The 11627-nt window shown below is 42.3% G+C and overlaps 1 protein-coding gene and 1 long non-coding RNA gene across 14 annotated transcripts in view; one reads left to right on the top strand and one right to left on the bottom strand.

The window, feature by feature from the left end:
* LOC139756572 (homeotic protein ultrabithorax-like) overlaps window positions 1-11627 on the top strand; it is an 821256-nt gene that overhangs the window by 598424 nt on the left and 211205 nt on the right. The gene's annotated exons all lie outside the window — the stretch shown is intronic.
* The window catches only part of LOC139756573 (uncharacterized), a 117989-nt gene continuing 111373 nt past the window's right edge, over window positions 5012-11627 (bottom strand). Inside the window, exon 5 of one of the 2 annotated variants that reach the window (XR_011714388.1) lies at window positions 5012-5209. This is a non-coding gene — a long non-coding RNA (uncharacterized lncRNA). Of the gene's footprint in view, window positions 5210-6953; window positions 7085-11627 lie in introns of those variants that run through there. The other variant, XR_011714387.1, reaches the window with a different exon arrangement.

Raw genomic sequence — 11627 nt, forward strand, 5'->3', positions numbered from 1 at the left:
CAGCGAGAGCCCCCTCTGTGTAATATTTCATCGTCCGCGGGGTGCCCAATATGAAGGTGAACTCCCCACACGCTGTTAATACGGGGGTCCGCCGCCCGTCTGGTGGAAGGGGCTGGGATTAGGGGGGGAGAGGGAGGGGATAGGGGCTGGAAGGACCAGCCTAGCCTCGTTCCCAGCCCACTAGGCATCGTCCACCTTGGCTGTCCAGTGATTTATGAATCATCGATTGGTTTTTGGGGGATATCTTCCTTTTTTTGTCTGTCTGTCTGTCTCTCTCTCCCACTTTTTTTTTTCAACAACATGTTGATCCTTTCATCTCCCCCCTTTTTTTTCTGGACTGGAAGTCAGACTCTATTTAGCATCATTTAGGAAAATTAAGGTTTATAAGAGATCTGTATAAGGGGGTTCACGATCAGCACTGAGATGAATTATGTTCGTTTCATGAGATGATCCCCTTCTGTCTGTCTGTCTGTTTGTCTCTCTCTTTCTCTCCTTACGGGTCTAACGTCTGCCAGACACTTCTTGGCCCAATGTTAAGATGAGCGTCTCCGCTCTTTGCCATCCCTTGGGATTGGGATTGTAAACCTCATCTCGACACAATCAATTCCCACAAGAGTGTGTGTGATTACACGTATCAGATCCGTCCCACGTTAGTTGGAAATGTGGATTGAATGATGATTTATGGAATATGACGAACATCTCTGCAGTGTGTGGCTGCACATAACAGCTGCTGCTGCTGCAAGGTGCAGCAGCAGCAGCAGCTGTTATTCGCTGTCACAGCGTCATCCTCCCTTCTACCGTCCGAAGACACCGCATATGCCCGGGGACATCACTGGTCTTCTCCCTCTCGCGCAACATTTGTCAATATGTCCTGGACGGGATGAGACAGTGTGATTGCCCTCCGCACCCCGTCTGCCCTGCATACTACTGAAGCTCACTCCCTCCTCTTGTCGCATGCGCAATCGCCGCTGCCGTTCTCCGTCGCTTATCACCGCCGCTGCCTCCACCGCAGCCGCCGCCGCCGCCGCCGCCACCGTCGCCGCAGGGTCCGGGGTCTCCAGCGATGATCCCCTGTGTCGCTCATCCGTCGCTAAGTTGCGAAAAGTCTCCAAGTTTCCCGACTTCGTGGTTCTCTCGGGCGAGTCCTAGCCTTCCATACTGTTACCCTTAGCACCACAGTTGTGTAAGAAGATCGAGGGAAGGCCGAGAGGGTGCGTTTCGCAGTGAAAGTACTTGTGGGAGTTGGAGTACATCACTGTGAAGGAGCGGCTGGAACCTCAGCTACGAGTAGAAGAGAGTACCATAAAGTGACTCTACTCCTACAGAACTGTGGATGGAGAAACAGTAATAATTACCAATATGATTACTTAAAACATACGTGGTTAAGTCATTGTATTTTCCACTCGTCGTATATCCTGATATAAGCAACAGATGGGAGTCGGAAAGAATGTGAGTGTGAGGTTGCAAATAAACTCTTTCAAAGCACAAAGTCGAGGTGACCGACAGATAAAAGGTGGAATGGTTCACCGTACATCAAATAGAGTCGCGAATCTTCCACTCCTGGTATGTTTTAGTTGACAGTGGGAGCAAACCCAGACGGCGAAGATTGCCCACTGTGAGAGGAAGTGAAATAATTCCTTAGGTGGCTGGCTGCCAAGGTCTGGAAGGAAGGGAAGGTACGAAGTTAGGGTTGGATGGGGGAGAGAGAGAGAGAGAGAGAGAGAGAGAGAGAGAGAGAGAGAGAGAGAGAGAGAGAGCAAGTGGTCCGAAAGGAGGACGAATTCAGAGAGAGAGAGAGAGAGAGAGAGAGAGAGAGAGAGAGAGAGAGAGAGAGACCGCAACCTTTCCGAGGGAAGAGGTTGGTTTAGATGAAGAAGAATACCAGAGCGAACGTGCAGAGGCTGACTCGTTCCCAACTGACCCGATCTCCTTTAATTTAGCGCCAGCGAACGAGAATTAACGGGCAATAACAAGCAGGTAAGATGGGTGGAAAAAGTCTGTTGGCGTAATCAGACAAAGCGCCTGTTAATGGAGGTTCAAACAAGATTTCTTTATTCTTGAAAAAAACTTTCGGACTTGGGCGGAGAGGTCGGATCAGCTATCATAACAAATATACTCAAGAATAAATAGAATAGATTCATCCTTGTTGAATCTATTTATACATACGTCAGCTGTTATGGCACCGAAGCACTTTTTTTTTTCTTTAAAGGAGTTAGAGAGGCGGTTCCCTTTCTCTGAGACGCCTTGGTCGTGAGCGTCAAAACAAAAGGCAGGTCTAATCTACTGCTCGTCCGTCACATAAACGCATCAGTCGCTGGATTGTTTTAAACGCCGAGCAACAAACTGCTTCTGGCTCACGTATGTATCTTAAAGATAAAAATATAGATACTTCCCCCCTTTCTTAAGCCCTCCCTTAATACCACACACATCCCCCAGCCTTCGTCCCACCATCTCTTTCTTTCTCTCTCCCTCCCCATCCAACCTACGCCTCACCCTCACCTCCTTTTCTCCCCCTCCCCCATCCACCCTCCTCCTTCCCCTTTTCGAGAAGACGGATGTACTGTTTCGGTTCATTGTGAGAGAATTATGACCCCTCCGGAGTTTTTAACATGTAGGATAAGGGGGATTCGGTGGAGTGGGGGTGACAGAAGGGATATTAAACTTAAGCTCCACCAGTTTTTCGACGACTTCTAAGCTAACGTAAAGTTAGTAGAGGGGACGAGTTGCTAACTTCTATAATTAAAAGCCTTGTGGTCTTGCAAAATCTTGTAGGGATAAATGAAATTGTATGCAATCAGTAAATCTAAGCATTTGAAGACTGGAAGACGACGGCTATTCTTTTAAAGCTTTCTAAACTAACTTCAAGTGAGTGGAATTGGTGAGGAGGTACTTTTATAAGAAGAACTTCCAGTCGTATAACTATGTTGTCTTAAGAAGACTGAACCCTTAATATAAGTACCACGTCAAAGGAAATGGCAGGGGATTAAAGCTTCTAAAATTCTCTATCATTTTTCTTATGAAAGTCACTCACTGTCTTTCCATGGAGTTGATGACAGCTGTATGGTTTATGGCAAGAGGGAGGCAGCAGAAAAGAGGCATAGACAGATGGAACAAGGTATAAGAGGACTAGTCTTCAGGGTGAACAGGGTAATGCTCTATATGAACGTACTAAGCAGAGGAGAGAAAATGGATGATGCAGGAAAAATGGTTTATTTTGTTGGGAAATCGTAGCATTTCACTGAGAAATGTATCCAATTACGATACTGTGAAATTAGTAAGAAATAGAAGTTTAAAGACGAAATTTTAAGATAATGCTGAAAAGGGAACAGGAAGATGATATGGAAAAACAAAAAGAGGAACAATAAGATATGAAATGAATGTTGTACAGATAGATGATAAGTAGATGAAAGAAATGTATACATATACAAATAGATGATAAGTAGATGAAAGAAATGTATATATATATATATATATATATATATATATATATATATATATATATATATATATATACAAAAACATTTGATTTTTAGGTTCCGGTAAACGATAACCCAAGAAGTTACAAAATCTGTTGGTGTTCGAGAAAATCAAAAAAATGTAGGGAGGAGAAAACCTAGAGAAGTGGAAAATAGAATAAAAAAGTCTTAGAAAACTGGGCGCGAAAAAGGGGATATGGCACCAGAAGGATGGGAGAGAAAATGAGGATAAAAAGTGACAAAAAAAAAGACCACAAATAAAGGTGGACAAAAAGGCAACGGGAAGTGATTGATGAAAGATATTAAGAATGCACTTACCTACCTACCTACTCACCTACCACCCTACCTGCCTATCTACCTACAACCCTACCTACCTACCTACAACCCTACCTACCTACCTACCCACCTCCCATCCTACCTACCTACCTACCTACCTACAAATACCTACGAGGAGATGTTTTCCTTTTTAGGGCAGGGAGGGGCAAGTGTCTGGAGAGAGAGAGAGAGAGAGAGAGAGAGAGAGAGAGAGAGAGAGAGAGAGAGAGAGAGAGAGAGAGAGAGAGAGAGAGAGAGAGAGAGAGCAGAGCAGAGCAGAGCGGGCTGTCATTTGGGACTTCGTTGAGATGGACGGGGGGGAGGCATGGTGTTCGGACCGAATGCCAAGCTTTTCTTGCCGAAAAAGTGGAGCTTGATATATTGCCAAGATCCTTGGCATCAGTATATACATATATATATATATATATATATATATATATATATATATAGATAGATAGATAGATAGATAGATAGATAGATAGATAGATAGATAGATAGATAGACAACTTATCGTTTATCACGATTGTTTTTATTTAAAAAACGCATCAGAACCAAAAATCTTTTCCTGTAGAAAAATAAATTGACTGTATACATTATTCTTTTTTTTCCAATATGGTGGGTGAAGCGGGTCCACGCCACTGCATGACATAAGTGGGGTACAGTGTCCTAAGGGAAAAAAAAAGGGGAGAAAATATTCTCAGTCTTTCTAACCTTATGAGAACATTACGTAAATCAGGCGTAAAGGATATAAACTTACATATATATATATATATATATATATATATATATATATATATATATATATATATATATATATATATATATATATATGTATATATATATATTTATATTTATATATTTATAAGTGTGTGTGTGTGTGTGTGTGTGTGTAAACAAATAAAAACAAGGAGATATTTAGCTGCTGGTCTCCGGCGTGAGGAGAATGGAGTCTGTGAGAGGGATGGTCGGTTGTCGTTGTTCGAGGGTGTGTCTAGAAATGGGAGAAACGTTATTTTAGGACTTAAACGTCTCTCGGCCTCCGCTTAGTTATGAAGGCTGAGCCTCTACCATTTTCCTGATACCCAAAAACATCAGAACAGAGAAGAGAGGCGGGGAAAAACCAGGGGGGATACGGGAAAGCACAGGGTGGAAAAAATAAATATTTGAGGGTTACACATGGAGAGCAGTTGTGGGTGTCGCCGTGTGATAGTTTCTGATGAAGACTGATGCCGCTGGCTCTACCCCGCTGCCGGACGCAAGACAGCGCTCCACCCATCCTCACCAAGCTCTCTCTCTCTCTCTCTCTCTCTCTCTCTCTCTCTCTCTCTCTCTCTCTCTCTCTCTCTCTCTCTCTCCCCTAGGAAATGTGTGCAGAGGTTGGTGCTGAGGAGATTTCTTCCGTCGCTCGTTCTCCAACTCTGAAAAAAGCAAGTAAAAAAATTTAAATCTGAGAGTTTTCTGGTGACACATTTTCTTTAAAAGCAAATTAATTTTGGAAAGATTCAGACACGTCCGTTTAATAGAATAAACTATACTGCATGGAAATAGCATTAGTCCATATAGAATATGGTATAAATGATGAAGAGAGTAAAATTTACATAGAGTTCATTATTGCGAATCGAAAATATACCACAGAGCAGCAGTAGATTTACATTTAAAAGCTATGAAACCTTTAGTAAAAGAAAACTGGTCACGAAGGACCAACATGTCAGTTTAGAATTCAGTTTCGTTCACGAAATAGATTGACAAAGGAGATAAGATGATATAGATAACAATATAGCAAAGTATAGTTTTCCAAAGACCTCCTGCAGATCATCTGAAGATTCGAGCCCCCCAAACGTTTCCAAGACTATATCATGCCAGGATTATTGATTAATGTTAGGCCCCTTAAATCTAAAGTAGCCAAAAAAACGTTGGGCAGTGAGTCATCAGATGATTAAAAAAAAAAGCAAAACGTTTCTCGATAGACAGTGACGAAATAACATCGAATGATCTTCAGACACAAAAATACGATTCATTATTATCAAACATTAAATATTCAACTTTTTGGTAGACCACGAAAATGTCAAGTGCGCAGCGTACACTTAAAGGAATACAAGAAAATCGTCTGGCCACGTAAGTGTGAGTTGAGTGGAATTAATGAGTGGCGTATCTCTGCTAACAGGACACCTAAGACATAAAGATAAAAGTATTCACATAAAGTTGAAAATGCAGAAAGAGACTGAATCTAAAAACATATGTTTATCTTACAGAACCACTATCATGTAGAAATGACATTCCACTACACTGACACACACACACACACACACACACACACACACACACACACACACACACACACATATATATATATATATATATATATATATATAATTTGTATGAATGAAGAAAGCATGTTAAATGGTAGTATTTATCAAAAAGGACAAAGTAAGAACTCAGCCTTTGTAGCTGGAGGGAGGCAGATGGTTTAGATATCTCTGTGGTGACTACAGAAGGTGGGGGTTGGGGAAGGGGGCCGCCGACCCCCAGCCTCTCTCCTCCCCGGCATTTCTCTGTAAGCATTCGAGGCTGTCACACAACACCGTTAATGGATCTTAAATACGACCGTGTGCATATCTTAGTCTATTTTCTTTCTCCCACTCCGTTCTATATATTTTTTCCCAACTATATTTGAACGGTCATCTTTCTTGAATGTTAGCTGAGGAATAGTACAGTGGCTTGCCATCTTGTGTTTTGTTAGAGGTTAATAGAAATGAGTATGTATGTATAGTCCACTCCTATTCCTAAATGAATAAAGGACAAAAGATGTCTGTCAATAAAGACTGAATGCAAGCCAAAAAACACGGCATAATTACTCACCCAAGAAAGGAGAAAAAAAAAAGATTCTTCGATCATCCTCTTCTTCAGGTCTTTTATACCCATAGGCTTCCACTACAGTCCTCGCCTCTGATCTGTTCTTTGGTGAGTGAGACGGACCAACAACGCCTCCGGTCTCATAACCACCACCTCACGGACGCCCCTCTCTCTCTCTCTCTCTCTCTCTCTCTCTCTCTCTCTCTCTCTCTCTCTCTCTCTCTCTCTCTCTCTCTCTCTCTCTCTCTCTCTCTCCCCCTCCAAACCTTCCCCCAAAACCCCACCTCCTCCTTTTCTCCCCTCCCTTCCGCTCCCTCTGTCCTTCCTCCCTCACCCCACAGAAAGCCACTGCTTCCCTAGGCCTACCGCCGGCACCAATCAGAGAGGAGGGAAGCCCACATAGCCCTGGTCACATGCCGCCCATACCGGTCACACGTTTGCTGGGGAAAAATGCGAAATAAATTATAATACATCAATACCAAGACTAGGGGAAAAAAAGATCCTGAAATACATATGTATGTGGACTTAGATACAGATACAAATTTGCCTGAATAACACACATACAATTTTTTTCATTCATTTCAAGCTAAAAGTTTGTTTTCTAAATTGTTTCTTACATTTTTCATATGTATATATATGTATGTGTGTGTGTGTGTGTGTATGTGCGTATGTGTGTGTATGTGTGTGTGTGTGTGTATGTATATATATATGTATATTATCCCTGGGGATAGGGGTGAAAGAATACTTCCCACGTATTCCTCGCGTGTCGTAGAAAGCGACTAGAGGGGACGGGAGCGGGGGGCCGGAAATCCTCCCCTCCTTGTATTAACTTTCTAAAATGGGAAACAGAAGAAGGAGGCACGCGGGGAGTGATCATCCTCCTCGAAGGCTCAGAGTGGGGTGCCTAAATGTGTGTGGATGTAACCAAGATGTGAAAAAAGGAGAGATAGGTAGTATGTTTGAGGAAAGGAACCTGGATGTTTTGGCTCTGAGTGAAACGAAGCTCAAGGGTAAAGGGGAAGAGTGGTTTGGAAATGTCTGGGGAGTGAAGTCAGGGGTTAGTGAGAGGACAAGAGCAAGGGAAGGAGTAGCAATACTCCTGAAACAGGAGTTGTGGGAGTATGTGATAGAATGTAAGAAAGTAAATTCTCGATTAATATGGGTAAAATTGAAAGTTGATGGAGAGAGGTGGGTGATTATTGGTGCATATGCACCTGGGCATGAGAAGAAAGATCATGAGAGGCAAGTGTTTTGGGAGCAGCTGAATGAGTGTGTTAGCGGTTTTGATGCACGAGACCGGGTTATAGTGATGGGTGATTTGAATGCAAAGGTGAGTAATGTGGCAGTTGAGGGAATAATTGGTATGCATGGGGTGTTCAGTGTTGTAAATGGAAATGGTGAAGAGCTTGTAGATTTATGTGCTGAAAAAGGACTGATGATTGGGAATACCTGGTTTAAAAAGCGAGATATACATAAGTATACTTATGTAAGTAGGAGAGATGGCCAGAGAGCGTTATTGGATTACGTGTTAATTGACAGGCGTGCGAAAGAGAGACTTTTGGATGTTAATGTGCTGAGAGGTGCAACTGGAGGGATGTCTGATCATTATCTTGTGGAGGCTAAGGTGAAGATTAGTATGGGTTCTCAGAAAAGAGGAGTGAATGTTGGGGTGAAGAAGGTGGTGAGAGTAAGTGAGCTTGGGAAGGAGACCTGTGTGGGGAAGTACCAGGAGAGACTGTGTACAGAATGGAAAAAGGTGAGAACAATGGAAGTAAGGGGAGTGGGGGAGGAATGGGATGTATTTAGGGAATCAGTGATGGATTGCGCAAAAGATGCTTGTGGCATGAGAAGAGTGGGAGGTGGGCTGTTTAGAAAGGGTAGTGAGTGGTGGGATGAAGAAGTAAGAGTATTAGTGAAAGAGAAGAGAGAGGCATTTGGACGATTTTTGCAGGGAAAAAATGCAATTGAGTGGGAGAAGTATAAAAGAAAGAGACAGGAGGTCAAGAGAAAGGTGCAAGAGGTGAAAAAAAGGGCAAATGAGAGTTGGGGTGAGAGACTATCAGTAAATTTTAGGGAGAATAAAAAGATGTTCTGGAAGGAGGTAAATAGGGTGCGTAAGACAAGGGAGCAAATGGGAACTTCAGTGAAGGGCGTAAATGGGGAGGTGATAACAAGTAGTGGTGATGTGAGAAGGAGATGGAATGAGTATTTTGAAGGTTTGTTGAATGTGTCTGATGACAGAGTGGCAGATATAGGGTGTTTTGGCCGAGGTGGTGTGCAAAGTGAGAGGGTTAGGGAAAATGATTTGGTAAACAGAGAAGAGGTAGTAAAAGCTTTGCGGAAGATGAAAGCCGGCAAGGCAGCAGGTTTGGATGGTATTGCAGTGGAATTTATTAAAAAAGGGGGTGACTGTATTGTTGACTGGTTGGTAAGGTTATTTAATGTATGTATGACTCATGGTGAGGTGCCTGAGGATTGGCGGAATGCGTGCATAGTGCCATTGTACAAAGGCAAAGGGGATAAGAGTGAGTGCTCAAATTACAGAGGTATAAGTTTGTTGAGTATTCCTGGTAAATTATATGGGAGGGTATTGATTGAGAGGGTGAAGGCATGTACAGAGCATCAGATTGGGGAAGAGCAGTGCGGTTTCAGAAGTGGTAGAGGATGTGTGGATCAGGTGTTTGCTTTGAAGAATGTATGTGAGAAATACTTAGAAAAGCAAATGGATTTGTATGTAGCATTTATGGATCTGGAGAAGGCATATGATAGAGTTGATAGAGATGCTCTGTGGAAGGTATTAAGAATATATGGTGTGGGAGGCAAGTTGTTAGAAGCAGTGAAAAGTTTTTATCGAGGATGTAAGGCATGTGTACGTGTAGGAAGAGAGGAAAGTGATTGGTTCTCAGTGAATGTAGGTTTGCGGCAGGGGTGTGTGATGTCTCCATGGTTGTTTAATTTGTTTATGGATGGGGTTGTTAGGGAGGTAAATGCAAGAGTCCTGGAAAGAGGGGCAAGTATGAAGTCTGTTGGGGATGAGAGAGCTTGGGAAGTGAGTCAGTTGTTGTTCGCTGATGATACAGCGCTGGTGGCTGATTCATGTGAGAAACTGCAGAAGCTGGTGACTGAGTTTGGTAAAGTGTGTGGAAGAAGAAAGTTAAGAGTAAATGTGAATAAGAGCAAGGTTATTAGGTACAGTAGGGTTGAGGGTCAAGTCAATTGGGAGGTGAGTTTGAATGGAGAAAAACTGGAGGAAGTGAAGTGTTTTAGATATCTGGGAGTGGATCTGTCAGCGGATGGAACCATGGAAGCGGAAGTGGATCATAGGGTGGGGGAGGGGGCGAAAATTTTGGGAGCCTTGAAAAATGTGTGGAAGTCGAGAACAGTATCTCGGAAAGCAAAAATGGGTATGTTTGAAGGAATAGTGGTTCCAACAATGTTGTATGGTTGCGAGGCGTGGGCTATGGATAGAGTTGTGCGCAGGAGGATGGATGTGCTGGAAATGAGATGTTTGAGGACAATGTGTGGTGTGAGGTGGTTTGATCGAGTAAGTAACGTAAGGGTAAGAGAGATGTGTGGAAATAAAAAGAGCGTGGTTGAGAGAGCAGAAGAGGGTGTTTTGAAATGGTTTGGTCACATGGAGAGAATGAGTGAGGAAAGATTGACCAAGAGGATATATGTGTCGGAGGTGGAGGGAACGAGGAGAAGAGGGAGACCAAATTGGAGGTGGAAAGATGGAGTGAAAAAGATTTTGTGTGATCGGGGCCTGAACATGCAGGAGGGTGTAAGGAGGGCAAGGAATAGAGTGAATTGGAGCGATGTGGTATACAGGGGTTGACGTGCTGTCAGTGGAGTGAATCAAGGCATGTGAAGCGTCTGGGGTAAACCATGGAAAGCTGTGTAGGTATGTATATTTGCGTGTGTGGACGTGTGTATGTACATGTGTATGGGGGGGGGGTTGGGCCATTTCTTTCGTCTGTTTCCTTGCGCTACCTCGCAAACGCGGGAGACAGCGACAAAGTATAAAAAAAAAAAAAAAAAAAAAAAAATATATATATATATATATATATATATATATATATATATAAGAGTATATAAGTATATCCCTGTATTATATTTTTCTTTTTCTGTGAGAGTTAAGATCTTCCTGCCGTCGTAGCCATAATTGAAATTATCAACAACAATTCTATATCTAAAATCCCGTAAAATGCTTCTGTTTAGATTCAAATATTTCCATTTAGTCTTCCTTTTTCATTTAGACTGTTAGAAAAAAAAAGGAATTGGTCAGAAATATGTCCATTAGCATTTAATCGACTTGCCAAAATTCCACAGGCCGTCACCCTCCATTAAAAATATTCCCCAAAGAAAATTATTCGGGCTTGGACATTTATGGGAATTTTCAGTCGTTGGTTCATCGCTTGAATGAAGCTGAGCTGCTGTACTTATTGTGGTCTGGAGTTCATTATGATCTCGTCCTCCTGGTGAGGGAAGTATATCATTTTTCTTGCCATAACTTGCGTCAATAATTGAAATGATTATTATCCTAATTTTGATATGGCTACGCACACACACACACACACACACACACACACACACACACACACAACACATACACACACACACACACACACATATATATATATATATATATATATATATATATATATATATATATATATATATATATATATATATATATATATATATATATATATATATATATATATATATATGGTTTCTTTATTGTTATAGACAGCGCCAATGCCCAATTACTACCTAGACTTAGACTCATGCCATAGACACCCACTTCATTCTTCTTCTTCTTCGTCTCTCCCTTTCCATCATCATCATCTTCTTCTTCCTCTTCCCCTCTCCTTCAATCATGATGCATGGTGGACCCCCTCCTACCCTAGCATGGCTGTAAATCACAAGCGTGCCAACAGCCAAGTCCAGTTACAATGGCGCAGAATCGATTTCTTATTTCGC

The sequence above is a fragment of the Panulirus ornatus genome, chromosome 22 (assembly GCF_036320965.1).
Source record: "Panulirus ornatus isolate Po-2019 chromosome 22, ASM3632096v1, whole genome shotgun sequence".
In the NCBI taxonomy this organism is placed as follows: domain Eukaryota; kingdom Metazoa; phylum Arthropoda; class Malacostraca; order Decapoda; family Palinuridae; genus Panulirus; species Panulirus ornatus.